A 9,140-nucleotide genomic window follows, 5' to 3' on the forward strand; every position below is an offset into this window, starting at 1 on the left:
TTTTTTGCAGTTTATTTATTTTTGAGAGAGAGAGAGTGCGAGCGGCAGAGGGGCAGAGAGGGAGACACGGAATCCGAACCAGGCTCCAGGCTCTGAGCTGTCAGCACAGAGCCCGATGCGGGGCCTGAACCCACAAACCGTGAGATCATGACACGGGCTGAAGTTGGACACTCAACAGACTGAGCCATCCAGGTGCCCCCAAATCTCATTTTTAGAAAAACGAATGCCGTTTAAGTGGTTTTGTGTTACCTGCAGCCGTGACAGCAGACTAGAACAGCTGTGTTCTCCCATCAGGCCACGTGCCTGCCCCACTGGCCCAGAGATGGTGAGCACGTCCAGGAATCAGCTTATGCAGAAGGGAAGTCAGTGTGAGTCTGACAGCGCTGTGCCGCCCCAGCAGAAGGGAAGCCCCCGGAGAACCTCTAAGGACACAGGCAGTGTGCTGTGTTGTGGGATAGGGCGTTGGGGAGAATGGTGCAGAAGCCTCCCCAGGCTGCCAGTGTGTCAGGCAGCAGGGAGGTGTTCGTCTTGAACAAAAGATCAGGACAGGGAAAAGGACCGTTCCTCAAGCTAGAAAGAAAAGGAGGGGGTGGCGGGGGGCGGGGGCCGGTACTGGCCCAGAGTGGGAAACCTGGGAGGTTGGAATCCTGTGAAAGCGTCCCCAAGCACTCCTGACATTTCCCGATGTGTGACAGTTTGGGAGGAATGTTTGGATCCGTTGTTCTGTGCAAGAAAAATCTCTTGTATTAATTGCTCACATTTAAATTGAGACTCATTGGTCGGGGGGCACCTGGGGGGCTCAGTCGGTTAGGCGTCCGACTTCGGCTCAGGTCGTGATCTCGTGGTTCGTGGGTTCGAGCCCCGCGTCGGGCTCACCGCTGACAGCTCAGAGCCTGGAGCCTGCTTCAGATTCTGTGTCTCCCTCTGGCTCTGCCCCTCCCCACTCGTTCTCTCTCTGTCTCTCGCTCACTCACTCTTTCTCAACAGTAAATAAATAGAAAAAAAAAATTTTTTTTAAATTGAGACCCACTATCAGGCTTGCTCACCTAGAGAGCTGAGGTGCGTCCTGATCGACTACCTCCCAGATGCCCAGAGTCCTCTAGGCTGTTAACGCCAGTCTCGTCATTGACATGATTCGAATCATGCAGTGCCTAGAATTTGGCCTGTTAATGGTGTGCATGTAATCTAATAAAACAAACTCTTTTTTTTTTCCTTTTAAGGAAGCCCCATATATATTTTTTAATGTTTTATTTATTTTTGAGAGAGAAAGAGACCACACAAGTGGGGCAGGGGCAGAGAAGGAGGGGGACAGATGATCTGAAGTGGGATCCATGCTGACAGCGGTGAGCCTGATGTGGGGCTTGAACTCACGAACCGTGAGATCATGACCTGAGCTGAAGCCAGGCGCCCAACTGACTAAGCCACCCAGGCGTCCCCCCCCCCATATTTTTAATACAATATTTTGTGTCATATTATCATGCATTTCCAGTAAGTAAAGAAACTTAGATGCCCTAATTTATTTATCAAGAAGCCGTTTCTTGAAAGCTTAGATAAAGAAGGGATACAGGATAAATATACTCAGAAATCCAGTAACCACAAAGTACATAAATTGCATAAAACCATGAAAAAGCCTTTCTGGTCATGTGATCCATTGTGGAAACCACTTGGAAATCCCTGGCCTGGACAGTTTTTTAAAAAGCTTTACATGGAATATATTTATAATGATGAGCTAAATCATTAGTGCTAAGAAAAGGCAGGTGGAAACGAGGCAGGGGAGGGGTCCTGACCAAAGGAAAAATTTGACCAGGAGAGAAAAACTAAGTTCTCAAGGCGACACCAGAGTTCAGATCCTGATTTTGCTATTTGCTATGTGACCTGGGGCAAGTCACTTAAGCTCTCTGCATCTCCTCATCCACAAAATGGGTACAGTAACACCCCCTCCTAGGTTTGTTGAAAGATATGTGAGGTGGATAGATACGGATACAGCGGCAGATATAAAGGGCTTAGTGCTGTGCCCGATGTAGACGATGAAGACTCCGTAAAAGGGAACCCCTGTTATCGGGGAAGGACAATCTCGGCAGCCGGGAAAGGCAGCCTGGGAGTGGTCAATACCAGTGGGGCGGCAGCAGCTGGTAGCTGGGCAGCCTTAAAGGGGTGAGCCTGGTGGCCTTCCCGTAGGAAGAGGTCAGACTGTGGAGCGGCACAGACTGTGGATGGCCGACCGTGACCAGCACCTTACATTCCCTTGATACAAGGATTAAACCATCCGTTTGGTAGTTTCATTGGAATTGCTAATTGCAAATCCCTAATTTTTCAGAGCTGAAAGGCCCCCCAGCTGAGCTCGGGTCTCTGCGGGTAGCCTTGCAGCTTATGCGATGGAGCGTGGATTTGAACCCAGGCAGGTTTGACCTCAGAGCCTGAGCTCCCATGCTGAACGGATTCTGATGACTCAGTGTCTCAGGACATAAGCTACAGGGAAGTCAGAGTGCCCGGGGCTCATTCTTGCCAGATGCTGGCTCCAGGAGGGGAGAGTGTGGTGACCCACCTGCCCCTCTCCCACCCACACGCATGGCAGACATTGCTAATCAACGGCAGCGTTTCTTACCCTCCCTGAGCGCCAGGGGAGGGTCTCCAAATCCTGAAGAACCCAGAAAATTACCCCCGATTGACTCGTGTGAGCGGGTCAGATCACATCTAGTTGCGGTACCTGGCGTGGAGTCTCCGGGCCTGCCAGACGATAGTGCAGAAATGCGGGCTGGGGGTTGCTTGTGTGCTGGTAAGAATCTGCCTGTCATTCCTTAAGAGACTCAACACACGCGTCCTGATGTTCTGAAAGTCCCAAAAGCACATTTTGCACAGAGCCCAGAGGGAGCTCCCACCTCCCCCCCACCCCCGCCCCCCACCAACCCCAGGAAAGTGGGGGTGTTACAGGGCGGTGCTGGAGGTGACTCCTCACTCGCAGGGGGTCGTTGGACTCCGTACCCCTCCTTGGGCATCACCCCCAACACCACGGCCACGGCCCCTGAGGAATCCTCGCGTTAGACAAAACAAGAGGGAGGAAACTCCAGCCTTCCAAGATTGGCGGTGGAGAGCGGGTGGGGAGCACCTTTTGCGAGGCCACATCACGAATCACAGCCCCCGGGGCTCTGACGAGGCTGGAAGGAGACCTGGTACCAGGTGTGGACACAGCCGGGCACCGGGGGCCCTCGAGATCGGTGCCTGCGGTCGTGACAGTGGATTGGAACCCCCGGTCTCCTTAACCCACGATTCTCAGACTCTTTCAACTGTTCAACCATTGAACAGTCCCAGAGACTTCTCTCAGATCGTGGGATGCCAGGTGCTTTCGTGGAATATCATGACATGTGGATAAATTAGGTAAAAAATAGCCGAGCGCGGTAAAAGTTTCCACCCACTCTCCTAGCATCTGAGCTAGAATCGCGTGCATGGTGACAAAAGCCAAGAGGCTTAAGATTTTTTAGGCAGAGACATCTTAAAATTGAAAACGTTTTGTTGCCTTTTTTTTTTGTTTGTTTTTTTCTTCTGACACCTGGAAGAGGGATCGCCATTTCCATTTTAGCTATAAAATAGCTCTCTGTTCAGGATGAAATTGGTCAGAGCAGGGCTACCCTATAACGTTACCATTAACATCCTGACGCAAACTCGATGCCGGGTCCCCAGAGCAGTGCTCTTGGAAACTACCCAGGGGAGCTGAGGCTTTACCTACCTTTGATCTACGGTGGGGAAATCTAATATATGGGCCACCGCGAGCCTGCAGCCCAATTCGGCCCGAGGTCACCAGGAAGGCAGAGCAGCAAAGGTAATGTTTCGGGAGCTCACAATACCCGCTCTGTGGCCAAAACAAAGGCCTGACCTTCCGAGCCACGTCTGACCTTTCAACTCTGACACATGTATTTACTCAGCAATTACAACTTAAACTACCAGAAGGGCAGTTCAGTCATTTATATCAAAGGGAAGGAATTAAATAAAGCTTTCCTGGATCCCATAACAAAACAGCTGGGCCGAGCTTTGCACTCAAAACAAAGAAACTTCTCTTGCCACCAGTGGATGTGACTGCTTTGTACCCAAGACAGAGAGTTAGAAGGCGGGTCTGAGCCCAAATTGCAGAAGTTGGAAAACCTAATAAGCGGGCTGAGCAAGATCTTGAGTTTCTGTAAATGCTAAGAGGGCAGTGGTAGATTCTGTAAGAGGCAGAAACTGCTGTGCCGCCGTGACCTCACTCAAGACCAGTCTGCTGTGAGAACTTGGAGACGTCGTTCTCTACAGCGTGATAATCTGGCGGTGACCCCCAGGGGCTTTACTTAACAGCACGGGATAACAGAGCCGTTTGGAGAAGAGAGACACAGAGATGGAAGTTTGCGAGGTGCCAGACCTCGGTGCACTTTCGGGCAAAGCCAACTCACGTACCCTCATCCACTGAGGGAGGCCGTGGAAACCGGTGAAAGCATTCTGGAAAAGCGCCGGGCTGCGCGTCGTGAGGGTGGCACGCACCCGACGAGTCCGTGATCCCAGCAGAAAGGAGGAAGTACTGTGTCTGCGCCCGGAGCCTTAGAGAGGATGCCGATTTCGACGGGGGACAGCAGAGTGTGGCATCAGCAGAAGAATGGAGCGATGCTGTGCATCACAAAGCTGGCGCAAACTCCTACTACAAGGCAATGTGGCGAATCTCACGGAATGTTGGACGAAGGAAGCCAGACACAAAAGGCCACGTGCCGCCGCGTGATTCCTTTTACATAAAGTTCAAAACCAGGCCTGGCCGATCCATGCCGCCAGAAGTAAGGATGTGGCTGCCCTCGGGCTAAATAGTCTGTCTCTTTGAGTTGGGCAGTCACGGCTCGGGTGCCTGCACTTTGTGAAATTGATTGGGATTTAGATTTTTATACCTTTCCATATATATACTTTAGTGGAAAGCTTACGTTAAAATCATTCACTCATCTAGGTTTGTTGGGCAGTTTTATGATCGCATCTGTGTCCTGGAAAATGTTGACACGTGCATCGTAAACCAGAGCGTCACTTGAGAACTGAAGCAGATTCGCTCGTCTCGCGGCCGTGCTCCCTGGTTTGGCCGCTGTGGCTCTTCCTGCTGGGCCCGGTCACTTCGTGCAGCAAAAGGCCAGGTGCCTGGAGGATGGGGCCCGTCCCCCGGAGCCAGAGCGTCGGACCAGCCTTGGCGAACCTTCGGGTACTCAGAGAGGAAGTATTTGCGGACACCTACTATGTGCCAGACACCTGTGTGCGGTATTTTAACTCCACTCTGTCTACCCGGGGAGGTCAGTACAGCAGGTGAAACCCCCGAGATTCAGAGGCCAAATAACCCGCCCAAGAGGGGCCCTTGGCTAGTAAGACACAAAGTCGGTTTCAGCGCAGGTCGGACTCTGACACAGGGAGCCCCGCTGACAGCTGTCACCTCATGCTGCCTCCCCCACGGGTGGGGGTGGGAGCCTGCAGGTGACAGCAGGGGCAGTGGCAGGAGGAGAAAGACCACCTAATACAGCAAGTTCCAGAACCACTCCAGCGGGCTCCCCACCCCAGGCCCACATCCAGTATACCAGTACACCCTCGGGACATTTTACCAGGCTTGCCTCGAGGCTGTTCGTCTCCCCGTCCCTAGAGCCAGCACAGAGCCTGGCCCAGGGTGGGCCCTCTGGAATTACCCCCTTAGTCCCTATGACCTATCACGGTTTCAGTGACAAGAGGTACAGAACCGTAGGCACCGGGGCTAACGGGAGGATTCAGGTCCAAACGCATTTGTGAGGAAAAGCATCAGTGCACGCAAGACAACGTCCCCCAACAGAATCCCTTTAAATGTGAAATCCCGCCACGGGCTTGTCAGATTTCCTCTTCTGACATCGAGAGCGGCACAGAGGCACGCTCTCTGTTACCTATCAAATGTGAAATAGAACGTGCCCTCTTGGGCTCACTGCCTAGAAAAGAAACGTAGAGGGGCGCCTGGGTGGCGCAGTCGGTTAAGCGTCCGACTTCAGCCAGGTCACGATCTCGCAGTCCGTGAGTTCGAGCCCCGCGTCAGGCTCTGGGCTGATGGCTCGGAGCCTGGAGCCTGTTTCCGATTCTGTGTCTCCCTCTCTCTCTGCCCCTCCCCCGTTCATGCTCTGTCTCTCTCTGTCCCAAAAATAAATAAAAAAAAAAAAAAAAAAAAAAAAAAAAAAGAAAAGAAACGTAGAAGGCCTCTTTTAGCCATCTCTTGAAAGCTCGGTTGGAAGAAGGGGTAAAGGCTGAGTCCGTGCTGAGCTCCAGTAACCACAAAGGACAGGTAAATGTGTAGACTATGCCTTTTCTCTTACCTTGGACGCGTCTGGTAATTGACCTCGTTTCCTTCCACAAGGGAGGACGTTACAATCTTAAGAGCGCTGTGGTGTCACGGTTCTGTATCCAGGCACAAGTCAACAACGTACAGTTGCCTACTTAGTGCTGGAGTCCAGCTTGGTCTGGACAAAAAAGAATACCACCAGCCAGGAGGATCAGTTTTCAGCGGTGGAGTAAAGAAGGGAGATGCAGTCTCCATAGCTTTCCCTTGATGGAAAGGAATTGGATAAAATCTCTGATCTCTGAACACCTCCCTCATTCAGCTGCAAAAGTGCTATCCAAAAACCAACAATCTGTATCAAAGACTGCTTCCTCCCCCCACCACCCCCGCCAATTCCTAGAGATCTGTTTTGGAGAAAGACAGGTAATTACAGGCTAGTGAGATTCTCCAAGTAAATTGTTTCAGTGGGAACTGGGCAGCTCAAATTTTAACTTTGAAAGAGAAACGATATGTTTAGAAAGATGAGAGCTTCTCAAAGATATCCGTGAAAGTCTGCAGGCCCGTAAAAAGGCTATTAACCTTGACTTCTAGCAGCGTATTCTCAGAAGCACCCTGTGAGGCGGGTCTAAACAGAGAACTAGGAATGGGGTCCCTGGAAGCCCCTCTCCTCAGAGGGGTCACTTTCTTGCACCACGACAGCAAGCCACCTGTGCTCGCCTGAAGCAAAGCCAGTGTGGAGAAACCGGAGTGATTTGGCTGTTTTTAAACGTTCTCCACACAAATGCCCCTCTGCCCTCAGCGGCTGCTTTCTTTATTCTCTGGCTGCTGCGTCAGCCCACGTTCCTCGCCTGACCGCAAGATGCCTAGAGTGCCTGACGTTAAGGAGGGCCCAGCCCGGGACAGTCACGCATCTTAGAAGATACAGCCCATCTTCTCCCAAATCCTGCTGGTAAGCAGCATCATGGAAAACGGCTGTGCACACAGCTGACCAACGCCAGGCAGGCCAGGAAGGCAGGCGTCAGATTTGAAAACCACAGTGTGCCAAAATGCATCCCTGGCAGGTTTGGGGATACCCGAGGGCCAGACCCGGCAGACCCATGTGGACACAGGCAAGAATCTGGTAGAATGCAAACGTAACACTCGACTTGGGCACAGTGAAGGGGTAGAGCCAGACACAAATATCATTAGATCCGTTTCTAAAGTCCCTGGGGCTCCAATATTGTGTGAGCCCAGGTCAGGCAGGCAGCTGCCCAAACCAAAGGGTGGTCCCTGCGCAGGGACCTCGGGAATGGTCTGCGGACTGTGTTTGTAGCCAGACCCATGGGCACAACTGCTGCGCATTTGGGGAGCCCTTCCCACCGCCAGCTGCACGGTCTGCAATAAAGACCTCTCTCCGTGACACGGACCATCAGAATCGGAACGGCTGGCTTCATCCTCGTGGAGCTCGAGGGAACTGAGGTCACCTCCTCCGGCCCTGGTGCACGGGCACCGTGCTAGCCTTCCGGAACAGCAGCCAGCCCCATCACTGCCCTGTGCTGCCAGCCAGTCCTAACCGGAGAACCTTGGGTAACAGCTGACAAAGGTGACAGAAATGAGGACCCTCCCATGGCATGGGTTTTAGTTCATTTTGTCACGTTTGTCCAAGTTTGCCTTAAATGCATCCTGGTAAAACTGACGGAAAATAAACATCAGCACAGACCTTGAAGTACTGTGGAGTTTGCACTTCAACGTGGGACTCTGGGGAGTAGGTTCGCGCTGTGCCCCCCACTGCGCACGGGGAGGACAGGAGCAGGAAGTGTCCTGGGCTGCACTCAGGAGTCAAGGCTGGGCTCTGCTCTGTCCTTGAGAATGTGGCCTGGGTCATGCCTCACTTTCCCACTTTCTCCTATGCTCTCCAGAACATCTAAAGCTTCTCATGGCTCAAAAATTGTTACCAATAACCCCAACAGGAATGTATCTGCTGGCTTCAGGCAAGGTGCTGTGTACTTTACATAAATGAGTTCATTCATTCACAGCCCAAGAGGAACCTTCAGCATCCTCACTGTCTAGATGGAGAAAGTGAAGTCCAGAGAGGTTAACTATCAAAGGACCAAGCGAGTCCAGGAGACAAGCAGACTCCTCTCGCTCATCCGGGGACTCAGAGGCTCGGACAGCATCTGTCTGCCTTTTTGGCCCCTCTTCCTGTTCATCCTCCCCTCCTAAGCCTTGTGAGGCGGTTCCACATTCCATCCTTGCTCCCTCCTGCAGTAGGAGGGATTAACGACAAATGTAACCCTGGCTAAAGGGACCACGCTCGCCAGCTTTTAAGGGGCTTGTGGGCAAAGCCTGCTCAAGTATCAGCAAGAGGCACAGCACAGCTCTCCTCCAGCACAGCACACTGGGCCTCAGAATACCATCTCTGAAAGCGTCGCGATCCGCTCGGAGCCCCGGGACAGCGACCCAGCTAAGTGATGGGTTCCGGGTCAAGTGAGTGATTTCCCTGCATGTGGTCACAGGCCATGCTCCCAGTCTGTCTCGGGCTGAAGAGGGGCAGGGCCACGGTGCGGACAGGCCAAATACTGAAGACTGTCGTTGTGATCATTTCTGGACGAGATACTGTTAACTTACATGTTTCAACAACACAATAAACACACAAAAACCTCTAATTAAAAATGTAGAGAGGCGCTGCAATTAAATACTTTTTAGTTTAGCAGTAATTGTTTTTGGCTTGTCACATTTTTAAAACATTTCCACCACATAAAAGCATTTGTTTTTTTAAGCATGTGTAACTGGATAGAACCAGACGTGGAGGTTAATTTCTGCTCTGCTGCTTCTGCTTTTTTTTTTTTAAAGTTTCTTTGCTTTGCGAGAAAGAAAG

Source organism: Panthera leo, chromosome B1 (assembly GCF_018350215.1).
Source record: "Panthera leo isolate Ple1 chromosome B1, P.leo_Ple1_pat1.1, whole genome shotgun sequence".
NCBI lineage: Eukaryota > Metazoa > Chordata > Mammalia > Carnivora > Felidae > Panthera > Panthera leo.